Here is a 15,000-nt window from a genome sequence, read left to right as displayed (position 1 = left end):
CCACCAGAATTGCAGTGGCCAAGGCAAGGTCTAGGACCCCTCCTCTGACAGCATTAGCTCTTGGGTATTGAGAAGAGCGATCTCAGGGAATGTTTCAAGGACGTCGGCTATGTGATGGCCAGCCGCATCCGGTGCCCTGCAGTGAGCCCGGATGGGGTGGTGTGCATTGAAGTCTCCCCCTACGATCACGCGGTCATGTTCTGCAGTAGCACAGACCTGGTTGATGTCTAATCTCCTACAATTTAGCCGGCTGTACACATTGTGCAGTTTGAGGGGCTACCCGGCCAGGCGAATCTCAACAGCAAGAGATTCAACATCGTCTCCACAGTGCGGTGCATCGGCTATTGCAGAGCAGGGGATTGTTGCTTTGACCAGGGTGATCAAGCCTCTCTTGCCAGTTGTGTGTGGCAGCATGAAAACATGATACCCTGAGAAGCGACCACTCTCCACTGTTAATGTCTCTAGACAATGTCGATGCTCCTTGATCGCACTATTGCGTGGAGGATGACATTCTTTGAAGAGAATCCTCTGATGTTCCACTGTAGTATGCTTATGTTGTGTGTCATGATGTTACTTGGTGTTAGTTACATCAGAGACGTCGTCATATTCGGATTGAGAGGTGTCGGAGACTGACAACTCCATGTGAAGTCCTCGCTGGAAGGTGTGGGTATTCACGAGTTATATTGTCCGTCGTCGGCAGTGTCAGGGGTCGACTGTTGTTAGGAATACCCAGTTTCGTCCTTCCCTGATTGGCTGAGAAATCAGGTAGGCTCCGGGGACGGACCTTAGGACGATTTCCCTGCGCAAGGCGTTACCCACGCTTACCGACGCTCTACACTCTGATCTGGGATCACCTAATATCTAGAAAAGGAGGCGAACGTTAAACTGATATCTGCAGATTAACACTATCAGTAGGAGGGTAGGTACAAATCTGATATTTACCATGTACGGATGTTGACAAACGCATTACAAATAATATATGTATATATGTGCTGCATACTTTTACATATATAGATATAGATAAACATATACAATATATATATATATATATATATATATATATATATATATATATGTGTGTGTATTAATATATACATATATACATATATATTCATAAATATATATATATACATATATATATATATATTTATGTATGTATATATACACACAAACATACATAATCCCACACACACACAAACATACATACAAAACTACATACAAGCAAGCAAGCATGCACACACACACACACACACACACACACACACACACACACACATGGATAGGTAGACAGGTAGATACAGATACATATATCTATATATACACACCCACTCATATATGTGTATATATATATATATATATATATATATATGCGCACGTATTTATATATATAGACAGATAAATAGACAAATAGATAGATATATAGATATAGACACACACACACACACATATATGTGTGTGCGTGTGTGTGTGTGTGTGTGTGTGTGTGTGTGTGTGTGTGTGTGTGTGTGTGTGTGTTTGTGTGTGTATGTATGTATATATATATATATGTACGTATATATACACATACATATATATGTATATATATATTCCAATATAAAGTAATGATAGAAGCTTTTTATTTTAGTTAACTATTCACGGATGATAAACTGAAACAAACGAACGTGGCTGAAATAAGGGAACTACGCGTATGGCTGGGCCGAGAAGCAAAGTGCCTATAGACAATTCGTTAATTTGCATTTTATATCATTATATAAATGGAACAGTTAAAGAGGTCGTGGTGAAAAAAAAAATGTATATTAATGGGCGATACTAATAATATTGACACTTGATATCTTTGTTTTGAGAGTGTTTGTAACGTAAGCGAGGTGACGTCGGAGAGGCAGCGCATTCCTCGCCCTTCACGCTCCTGCCTTCATGCCGGCTCCCGCCCGGGTGGAGATCGCACCGCAACCACCCGAGACACCCGAGTCTGCGGCAACCGGTGGGAGACAGATCTCCGAATAGTTTAGTGACCGTGAAAAAGACACTAATAAATCAAAGATTAGGTTTCGGTTTTATCTCCATGCCCGCTAAAATTGTTACATTCTCCTGCTTCACATAGTCGTCTTACAAATAAGAACATGAACCATCTAACAATGTATATTTATGTGTGAGTGTGTGTGTATATACATACATATATATACATATACATATATAAGTATATATTTATGTATATGTATGTGTGTGTGTGTATAGATAAATAGATAGATACACACATGCATTGATATATATATATATATATATATATATATACATATAATATATAGATAGATAGATAAATAGATAAATAAATAGATACACATACATTCATATATATATATATATATATGTTTGTATACATACATATATGTATATAAATAAAAAGATAGATAAATACCATATTGTTTAAACACACACACACACAACTTTCGAAAGCCATGAATTGTGACGACATCAATTACATTTATCTAATATCATTTGTGTCATTTCTACTTCATGACAATATATGATTATATATTAGTAAATCCTTTAGCATATGGTCCTGATAATATGTGAGATGGATATGGGGCGGGTGTGACGTTCAGCATGGAGGAGGCCACACCGTTTTTAGAGGCTGAAATATAAGTGTAGCAGGCCAGTAAAAGGGCTGAGGAGGTGGATAAAAATAAACATGTCGGTAACCTTACTAAAATGCCAGAAGAATGAGTGTGGCATAAGAACAATTTATCACAAGAAGGGTACCGTGTCACATGAGGTATTAATTACTTAGAAATGGTTGGAATTAGCGAGTTCAGTAGAATACCATCATGTGTGTTGAGAGCAAAATAAATTGGTCAATAATTCCATATCTTCGGGTAAATCGGCATGAATTTGTGCTTCGGACATATAGAAACAGCTAGGCCTGAACCTTTTCGAACCGTGCGCGTCAAATGAGTCAACCCTCGGTGCGGTGGGGTGCAAGGTTATATCGTTGATGGCCATGAGCCGGGTTTACAATTAACTTGTGGTGATAATAACTATGTTAGCCTATATAAATAATTGTTTCTGCAGTGAATTGCCATTATTTGTTGCATAAGCCAGGCCATGAGCCGGGATTATAATTAACTTGTGGTGATAATAACTATGTAAGCCTCTATAAATCATTGTTTCTGCAGTGAATTGCCATCAGTTTGTTACATGGTACATATTCTCCAACATCTTAAAACTAAAGAAACATAAATTCCAACATTACTGAGGACATGATATCGAACAACAAGGTCATGCCATGAAATTGGGTTGTGTTGAGTTGTAAGTCAACGGAATGGCATTTAGTAGTATTCATAAACCTAGAGTGGATTCTGTGTAAAGTGTAGACAATTTGAAGATTGGTCAAGTAATCGAAATATGTGTTTGAATAAGCGGACGGTTAGCAAGTATAGGGATAATAGTGACATTTCAAGAAAACACAATGATATATATATGTACTCACAGAAAATAACTGAAGACGCAAAGAATAAAGAAGTAATTACTAATAGGAATACAATATAGAGAGAAAGAAACGACAATTTTATAAATTCGAAAACAATAAACGTCAATGATATGCACGTGAATATCTGAACGTAGCAACAATTGAATAAACTGGTTGGTACTTATTTGCTTTGATAGAAAATAAAACATACTAAACTGCAACCGGGACAACAATAGTAATAGACAGAAAAACAAACAACACAAAAAATTATACCAATTAAAAATGGTTATGGCAAGGGAGTGAGGTGTAAAGTGAGGAGGTGTGTCACTTGAGGCTGATCTCAATGTGTGAATTCGTTTGTCTGTTGTGTTGAAAAATAAAAAAGTTTTGTGATACAGAGTAAGTAGTCCGTTCGTTGAGAAAAAAAGGTATGTAAGGTGTGGGTGGGTATAAGGAGGCTATAGTTAATCTGGCACTAATAGAAACCCTTTTTTTAATAGTGGAGGGGGAGTAGCAGCAGTGCTATTAAGAACTTCATAGTTGTGCTTGAGGGTTTCTGAAGAATTAGCGAGGCAGGTGGGCCGGCTTCGCGAAGGTGGCAGTATAGATTGTGTGAACATATCGTCAGCGACTTCATCAGGAGGGTAGCACAGGCGTGAGTGGTCAGCACGAAGTAGTAGGGCAGACATGATTCAGGTAGGTGTGGATCAGAAGAGGATTTGGTAGTAGTGGCTTAGTGTTAAGGGAGCCGAGGAGGCACTCCGACAGATGTTTCTTGATAACAGAGCATTGGTGAATTATCGACGTTGGCATTGTGAGATCCGTAGACACTGCTGTCATCAGAATATGAACGACAATTGAGACTTGGGGGAGGTAATAAAAGGAGTCTTGACTCGTAGGTTTGCTATGGATAAAACCCCGAAAGACCCCTGTGTCCCCGGGTTTGAGGACGAAGTACTGGAGCTGGACCCTGTGTGGCATGGTCTGTCTGCCGACTCCCTTTCTCTCTCTCTCTGGCTGACGAGACGTGTCGTGTTATGTGGCAGCTCCCTTCGAGGGCAGACGCTTACTTCTGTCGCAGAAGTGTCAAAAGAAAAAGCAGAGCAGGCACCTGTATCTGCTCAAGGAGGAACTTCCACGGGAGGGCAGGTTGCTTGTGACAGAGGTCTGAAGTCTACCGTCTGGCCTTTAGCATATCGTTTAAACACACACACACACACACACACACACACACACACACACACACACACACTAGAAGATTTAGACATTATCAAAGCGAAGCGGATGTCATAACAAGTTGAGATCAGACACCAAAGATATAACATGGCGAGGACTTGAAGCGGATTCTACACATAAAAATATGGTAAACAGGACATGACGTATACACAAAAAGCAGAGGCGCCCCATGATCCAAAGTGTCAACAGGACAAGATGCAGATACAAAAAACAGAGGTGCACCATGACCCACAGTGGCAAAATCATCACATTACAGAGGGTGACACCACGTGATGGACCACCAGAAGTAAAAATGAAATCGTAAGTGCAAAAAAAAACAGCAGCTCTAATTGATCACGATATAGATCATAGTGTATCAATCTGGGAACAAGAAATAAACTTGAGTGGTAGGTAAAAAAGTTAATGGTGATAAATATAATGATAAAAATTTGGTGGGACTCAGAAAAGTCTGATGCGGGTATCTTTCCAACTATAAGAAATGGATTACATGATAACCAGCAAGGGCGTGATTGGATGAATCAATATCGAAAATAAAAGCATGCGCAGTGATTGTAGATTAGAGGCCTTTTTGTAACACTGTTGAAACCCCTAACACTTTGATACACTCCGATACATGTTTGCCCTTGATGCGTACATTATTAGAACCTGTTGAAACATCTTTTCATATTGTATCAAAGTGTATGCCTTCAACTTGATACGGTTTGATACGCTCCGGCGCGATATTTTCCAGATATATATTTCATGTAGTCTCAGACAGAGATTTATAATTTCATTGGTTATGAATCGCATCATAAGTTTCTTGATATAACTTGTTAATTGTAAAGGTACATAAAACATTTCTGTGCCTTTTTGGCAGTACATCAAATACATGTTCACTCTATATGGGTAAGATTTGAAGTCAACCATGACGATCGCTGGAGCGACATGTAAGAATTTCCAATGTGTCTCGGTAAGCCCGTTTGAAGTAATATAGTGTACCATCGTGATAGAACGTAGTGGACAGGGACTAGAATTTTATGAACACATAATAAAGAAACTTGATTATCAGATTTAACTTATGTTGTGGCAAAATTTGATACATCTTTAATAACAGTTATTGGAAATATATAGGTTAGTTTAAGTTTAATAAAATAATCAGATGCTTTTCATGATTGATAGCTCTGCGGGAGTGTGTAGGAGTGACGAATCCTGTTGTTTTCTGACAGAGCGTAAGATTAATTTTTGGCTGTCAAGTATTGTTTGTTATCATATATTTTACTTGTTTAATGTTTGAAAATTTATTTACATATAAATACAATTTGATCCGTGTTTATTATATATAACTTCGTTTTTCTTGGTATACTTTGTTTTTCTTTTAGTATAATAATTAATTCGTTCAGTATGTTTATTAGAATTTTACTATTTCATCTCTTGTGATCATTATTTTCATGGAATATATAATTCATTTATTAACTTTGAGATATTAAATAATTGTTTTTATACTTTTTAAATACCACTTTGCGTTATGCTATTAAATTAATTTAAATATAACCCAGGTTGATTTTGAAAGTTTCAATTGTCTAGTTGTTTTTAAAGTGCCAAGAACCCATACAATGTGTTGTCTAATTTCTGTTTCATATAATCATTAATATTATAATTTTATTATATTGCATTTATATCATTAGTTACTAAATCTACACATTTTCAAACAAAAATCACTCATTCACTGAATTGTACTTATTGATAGTATTAATATTGCCACATTAAAATCTACTGATTACCTATTTTAAGTTACACTATAATTAATTAGAACAATTAAACATTTACTAATCTGTCATAATAAGTCTTGATACTGAATACTAGTTAATAATAGACTAGTTAATAACAGAACTAAATGCCAGTGACAAGATAAGTACATAATTTTATTGCCTCGGCACTAACCGACTTCAGGGACCCTGTAGTAACTTCAACTCTTTTGGCAGATTTAAGACCTGCAACCCATACACTCCCCTCTCCCCGTCCGAACGTCCTACGGTAAGCATCATGGCATTACCAGATAGAGCAGCTGGAGCCCTTCGGCGGGAACGGACTAGGGGAGTAGAGTGAGTGATAATTATTTCGTTTTCCCCGTAGCTGCTCTCATGGATGGCAGTCCAAATACTATATTATTAATTTGTTTTCGGGGTGACCAACTGCACATCTATTATGCTAGTTAGTTGCTGTAATGTTAAAGAGTGGCCACCATAGAATTGGCATATAATGGGAACTGGACATAGACAGGCTAGCAATGGCGTGGTAATCTCGTGTAAAAGAGGCAGAAGAATGTTGCACGTTCAATGTAAATATCTTCCGGAGAATAATGTTCCTAAGATACAGGGTGTCCTTAGGATATTTTTATGATGTCTCTCTTCATGTTGCGTTGACCATTTAGGCTCACAGTTGGGGTCATTAATATACATTTAAAAGTTAGCTCATTGTGTTTGTTGAGCACCGTCCGAAATCACATCTTAGTGCTCCGGCGGTGTGCGAGCGGGAGAAGGCGCTCTCGCATCGTTGATGTTGCCCGAGTAACCAATGTGAAGAAAGGAGGATCTACTCGTACATTCTCTGTTGCAGCAGAAAGTGAAATCAGTTTATGAGCAAGAATACGAAACATTTGATTTATGAAATGCAGAATCTTAAGCTTGAACCAAGGGATTGCTTAAAATGCTTCATTGAGATCTGTTACTAAAAGGAAAGATTGTTGTTTCGTACCTTCCCATTTCTTGCAACTATATGAAAGGTAAGTATGGAGTCACAACATATATGTAAAGAGATAGATAAACACACATATATGAATAAACACACACACATACACATATACACAAACACACACACATACACATATACACAAACACACAATCACACACACACACACACACACACACACACACACACAACACACACACACACACACACATATATATATATATATATATGTATGTATGTATGCAAACACACACACATACATACATGCATATATATATATATATATATATATATATATATATATATATGTATATATATATATGTATATATATATATATATATATATATATATATATATATATATATACACATATCCATACATACATACATACATATACATATGTATATACATACATATATATTAAGCATTTACAAACGTTTTCAAATATATATATATATATATATATATATATATATATATATATATATATAGGTATAGGTATATATATATATGTATATGTGTATATGTATATATAATGTATATTCAACATGTGTGTGTGTGTGTGTGTGTGTGTGTGTATACAATGGATATGTGTGTGTGTATAAATATACAATATATATTTATATATATATATATATATAAATGTATATATGTATATATACATATATATATGTGTGTGTGTGTGTGTGTGTGTGTGTGTGTGTGTGTGTGTGTGTGTGTGTGTGTGTGTGTGTGTGTGTGTGTGTGTGTGTGTGTGTGTGTGTGTGTGTGTGTGTGTGTGTGAGAGAGAGAGAGAGAGAGAGAGAGAGAGAGAGAGAGAGAGAGAGAGAGAGAGAGAGAGAGAGAGAGAGAGAGAGAGGCATGCACATTTACGTACAGAGAATAGCATGCGCCCAGTCTAAACCACGTATGGCGACATTCAATCGGGCACGCCGGCAATTCTGAATTACCGAATGGACACCGCCTACCTATGCATGGATGAGGCCCAAGCGGCGGAATACGGTCTCATATCCCCTACATGCATACATGGTTGTGCTGGTGCTTGAAACTTAAATTCAATATTAAGGTTATATATTTGGAGCGTAACAAGAGGTTACCAAAATGATAATGATAATGTGCAGTATGTGCAGTGCGTTGAACCATAAAATGCCATTTACAAGGCATATTAGCAAATGCTCTTACAAGTTCATTTAAACAGCCATATGCATGAAGCCTTATATCGGATGCATAGGAATTCTCTGAACATTCGTATATTTCGTTAAAAAAAAAAAAAAAAAAACGTGATACATTAGAGACTTTGCGCGTAACCATTTGTGTGTTTAAAGCTGGAATTATTTATTGCTTGGCCATAAATAATGTATGTGTATTTATCTTTTGAGGATTATAAATACTTCACTAATATCCTTTTAACACTAATTGTTAATTATGTAAGTCATTATGTGAAAAAGGTCAAGGTTCGACCAATGCGAAATACTGCTGAAATCTGACACTCACTCAGTGGGGCGTTTTATCAGCATTTGCATAATGTCGACGCACCTGGAAAATGTGTGAATGTGTTTGTGTGATTTTCTTTTTTATGAAGAAAAAATGCATTGGCTTTAAATTTTGGTAAAAAACGGGAAGATGTGCAACTGTTTTACATGAAATGATATCCCTAAAAAAGAAAGAAAGAAAGAAAAAAAAAATACCATGGTGTGTATCGCTTTCCCTTAAAAAGTTCCAAATTCGACAACGAAGGCCAGGTTAAAAACAAAAACAAAAACTGTTAAAACTCTCTGATAGCATTGAGCTTGGTTCAGACAACCTATTGATTTCTAGAAAGTTTTCTTGAAATGGTCCACCTCCTCTATGAATTCCCCTAAAGTTTTCCTGGCTGTATTGGAAACAACTGAGATACCTCCACATTCTATGGAGATTTCTTGGATTTCTAGCTTTCAAGAAAAGATTTATAAGATCCCAGTAGGGATTTTAGCAGGTTTTCCTAAATATTCTCTTTGATGTTGTAAATGATTTCGAATGTTCGGCTATAACAGAGAGAACGTTTTTACACTGGCACGAAATGGTATTCATAAACATTCTTTGAGAGCTTCTGAAAGGATACACTTTTGAAGTCTTCGTAAGGAGAGGATGGATCGCCAGAGACTCCAGAATCTAATCACTAGTGTGACACCATGACATTCTGACATCCACATTTTAAGATGTGGGAAAAAGATTGTGCAATATAAGTTATGAAGAAAAGATGCACGATACCGATATACTGGAGTAAGGAAAAAATACATTTTTTTCAGGAAAAGTACTAGATATTTTTTCTGTGAATTTGGATATAAGTGAACAAAAAGACTACCATATGTGAAGAGAGAGATCGCGAGTGAGTAAGTGAGTTTTAATGTAAAGCAGTAATATAAACTCAATATTCTCAGTAACTAGGAACTCAAATAGTTCCTGTTTCATTTCCAGGCATCCTGAATAACACCAATGTCTTCTTTTCTAAAGTCTGAGTTTGCTACATGTGTAATCAGAATATTTTACCCAGGGTGGGGCAAATCACCATAAACTGGGTACATCTTTCATCTCTCTTTGCCAATTTTAGGTAGCAATATTGGTTCCTAAACTTAATATTAGCAGAATGCCCTGTTAACTTACTTGAAGACTTCTGATATCTTTCAGTCACATGATAATGCTATTTTTTCCTGTTTGAAACTGATTTGCAAGTGCCATTAACCTGACCGCTGTTGCCTGAAATCGTCAACATTCTTATGTTTCCGTGACCTCTGAACGGTATCATCCTCTGTCTTAACGTCGTGGATGTGGCGTCCTCAAATCAAGTCGCCGAGCTCCCTTCCTCGATTCTTACTTCACCTCTTCCCTTCCACAATATTCCCTCGCTTCTCCCCCTTCTTCCTTTCTCCCTCCCCTCTCAGCTTCCTCCATTCTCCCTCGCCTCTGCCTTTCCGCCATTTTCCCTTCCCTCTATCATTCCTCGATTCTCAATCGCCTTTCCCCATATCTCACCCCCTCATCCCATACCAGCACCGTGTTACAGAGGTAACACGGTATAACATTCCCGGTACCTGATACTGGTACTTCAGAGATTCACCTGGTACTGTTTCTCCGAAGGTCATTTAGTCTTCCTAAGTATTCTTGTTGTAGTTAAAATTACTGCTTTTGCGAAAAGCAATATGATAAGCAAAGGTGAAGGAGTTTGTTTTATTGACTCATCATGTCAAAACTCACATATACGTTTTTCTTTATATATTCATCACCACATAGGCGAATCCAACCACATTCCTAGTAAATGTGCAACCTCCCACAATTGAAATTCTCGCTGGATACAAGACGGCTGGAATATTAAGTAAGAAGAATAACCAAAACTCTCCTCAATCCAAAGGGTACGGAATCCATAATCCTGAATGATTACTGACCATAAGCGCTTCTGGGTTAGCGAATTTGGGCGTGAAACAGCTACCAAAAGTTAAAATTTTACCTTCCATTTTATGAATTTAAGCAATATGACCTATTCTGTATGTTGCTCTTATTAGCATTTGTAAAATATTCCTATATGGTACTGACGGTTTGTACCATATCTAGAGCGGACGTGATTTGTATATCATTATTCATTTTATTTATTTATTTCTACTCCTCTCGAAGACAGAATAGATAATCAGTCCCCGATCAATAAAACTACCTGACTGGCGAGATAAGTTCAAATGGTTGAGTTTTGCGCCAGAACCTAACTTGATCTTACATGGACGAACAGTAATTCAGTCACACGAAGAAAATATTGCATGAGTTTATCATTTTTCATCATCACCTTCAACATTATGATTATCATCATTATTATTTTTGTTATTAGTATTACTGTCATTATTAATACTATTTCTATTATTAATATCATTATTATCATTATTATTATTATTATTATTATTATTATTATTATTATGATTATTTATATTATTATTATTATTATTATTATTATTATTATTATTATCACTATTATTATTATGATTAATATTGTCATTATTATTATCATTATTATTATTGGCATCATCATCATCATCATCACCATCACCATCACCATCACCATCACCATCATCATCATTATCATTATCATTATTATCACTATCATTTTTGTTATTATTATCATTATTATCATTATTATTATTATTATCATTATTATTATCATCATCATTATCATCATCATCATCATCAACATCATCACTATCACTATGATGATCATCATTATCGTCGTCATCATCGCCTAGTATTAGTATCATTAACAATTACTATTCTAGTACTGTCATTTTCCCCTCTGTAACCTAATCAGCGATAATTTTGTTTTATACAGCAAATATTTATGTGTGAGATGTGTTATGGATTTCTGTTTCATTTATTTGTTTAGTTTACGATTATATCATGAGTCGCTTTCGGGAATATATATTATCTCACACATAACTCGGCAGCGGCGTTCAAAACCCAGTGGATCCTAATGGAAGCACTTACCTTGCTCCTAGGAGGGTGTTTCCGCGCTCGCCATGATTTAATTAGAGTGAGTGCCAAGGATACAGAGTGTCAAGGATCCTGCAGCTCATTTTGGCGATTTTCTGTGGCGGACCCTCCAGCTCCGTGGTTTTTGGCCAAGTGATTTAATCAGGAAGCTTCCAGCCATTGCATCAAAGGGGTCCCAAGTTGCTTTCTCCTTCATAAAAATACTTCTTGGGGAAGTCTTTGTAGTGAAGTACCTCCTTTCCTTCTTTGCTCTTCGACACTGAAAAGCTTCAGACTCCTTATCTAGGAAACTGCTTCATAAGGTCCAATTTAATGCACAATGGTAACCTTGAAACCTTCACGGTTAAATATCAGTATTAAGAACTATGCTGTGTATAATCCAGCCACAACATAGCATTACAGTCACGTCTGCCGTCACCATAATAGCTAATATTAATATTTACATATGCCATTGTTGGTATTGTTAGGGCTAATATAATGTTGTATTATTTTTATTCACATTTCTTAATCAGTTTTTATCAATCAGGTAAAAGGTATTAACGTTATACATCATAATGTATACAAAACGACATATGTGTGTATGTAACCATAAAGTAAAAGGGAACATAAGATAATCTTTTTCAGCAATAATGAATATGTAACACTATGTTGATATATCCTTTGTTTTTCTTTATCGAACAGAGAGAGAGAGAGAGAGAGAGAGAGAGAGAGAGAGAGAGAGAGAGAGAGAGAGAGAGAGAGAGAGAGAGAGAGAGAGAGAGAGAGAGAGAGAGAGAGGGAGAGAGAAAGAGAAAGAGAAAGAGAAAGAGAAAGAGAGAGAGAGGGGGGGGGGGGAGATATGGGAGGGGGAGTGTAGTGATCGGCACTGAAGGATGATCTCTCGCAAGATTAAGAAGAAGTCTCACTGCCACCACCCATTTAATTACCGTATGGGAACGGGATGTCAGTGTTGCGAGATGATGATAGTGTAAGGGAAGGGTGTAAGAAAGGGAGAGACAGTAAGTGTGTGCGTGTGTGTGTGTGAGAAAGAGAGGAGGAGTGTAAGTGTAGTTGCGAGAGTTTGGTAAGCGTGATTTTAGCCGAAGGAGGCGTGTGCGGAGGGGATGACTCCCCAAACGCAGTATGATGCCGAGGTGTGTGACACTGTTTCCCGGTCTGAAATTTACCCTCATCTACCGTTTACTCCGTCTCAGTTCCTGGGGTCTTGTTCTCCCACTTCACAATAACGCGAGGGTTATATTATAGAAAGTATCGGAATTTATAATTTATTAAATGAGAAAGATCACTGAATCATAAAAACACAAAAGATATCACTGAATCGTAAAAACACAAAATACAAAGAACACTAAACGTAAAAGACATTGAAAGAACTGAACGTAAAAGACAGTAACAGAACTGAACGTAAAAGACAGTAACAGAACTGAACGTAAAATACAGTAACAGAACTGAACGTAAAAGACAGTAAAAACACTGAACGTAAAAGACAGTAAAAACACTGAACGTAAAAGACAGTAACAGAACTGAACGTAAAATACAGTAAAAACACTGAACGTAAAAGACAGTAAAAGCACTGAACGTAAAAAACATTAAAATAACTCTGAACGTAAAAGAACACTAAAAGAACACATGAAATTAAAACATTAAAATAACACATGAAAGTAAAACATTAAAATAACACATGAAAGTAAAACATTATAAGAACACATGAAAGTAAAAACATTAAATGAACACATGAACATAAAAATCTAGAAGAACATGAACGTAAGGACAGACCTTACGCGTTACCGAGGCACCGGTCTATAAATCTTTTTACTTTAATAGATATGCACAAGTATCTCCGGCGACCCAATTTAAATGTTTCTCACGACCACTTAGCTGGACAGGGAAAGGCCCATTCCGGGGTTCCACAGCGACTGCTCGCAACCAGCGACCAAGGACCAATCTCCTGTCATGCCCTTCTGGTCTTCCCTCTATGCCTCGTAGCGCTAAAATATATAACTAGGGAGGGGAATCTTTCCTCCAATTGGATTTTAAAAATTACATTAAAATAATTGAAAGTTACCAAATAAACAAGTAAAAGTAAAGAACTAAAATAAATACTGAAGTAAAAAGAGATAAAATAAGAAATTCCCTCCTACTCATTAAGTTCCTTATTTGTAAGGCGTTTTCCTTCGTTCTTGTGTTCATGTGTCCGGGTACAATAACAATATAAAATAAAACTCTTAATAGTTATAAAAAAACACACAAATAAAATACAACAGTAAAAGGATGGAAGTAGCCGCGTTTTCTTTCCAGGGAGCACGTTTTCTATGTGGGTGTGGAGCCGCAGGGCGTATGTAGGGCATCCTCACCCTCGGGAGATAAATAGCTTCTTAAAGCGGTCTGGATATACCCTTTCTCACCCTTTTTTGCGTGCCTGCGGGATAGTTAATGTCAGAGGGAGTATGAGCAAACTTCACCGTCGTGGTCACGGTGAAAACCGTGGTTCACGACAAGAGGAGCCGAGAAATCAAAAGAGGAAACCCATATTGTCGCCAGCTCCTCTCAACATCTTTACGTCCGACGTCGAGAGATAAGGCTATGGAATCGCTGAAGGGACAAAGGCAAGAAGAAGACAAGATGAGAGTGAAAATGACCGCAGAGCAAAGCGTGAATTTTGGTTGGTTGATCGGAGACATTCATGAAAGATTTTAAAGTGAAAAGTAAAAGGGAATGAGCTTATGAAAACGATTCATTAAGGGAAATGTTATAAGGATAAGCTAAAGGTTGCTATTAATCTTAGGAATGTGGACTTCACAGAGATTACCATAATTCAAGAACTATACACAATGGTGACACTGAATTATTAAGGGGAAATATTGTAATACATGTATGACTTGTGTGTGGAAAGCATATATTTCTTTTAATATGAATAGTTTGCCCTTCCTTCTCGTTCAGTGATAAGTAGTATCTAAAATATTTACTTTATCATGGAAACTGATTTGTAGAATATTTATTTCTTTAATTATTTCACTTTTTTCCATCCTTTCCTAATTTGTTTTTTTTTCGCTAAATTGCATCTTCT

Source organism: Penaeus chinensis, chromosome 35 (assembly GCF_019202785.1).
Source record: "Penaeus chinensis breed Huanghai No. 1 chromosome 35, ASM1920278v2, whole genome shotgun sequence".
Classification (NCBI taxonomy): Eukaryota; Metazoa; Arthropoda; class Malacostraca; order Decapoda; family Penaeidae; genus Penaeus; species Penaeus chinensis.
Note: the sequence above shows the minus strand (reverse complement) of the source record.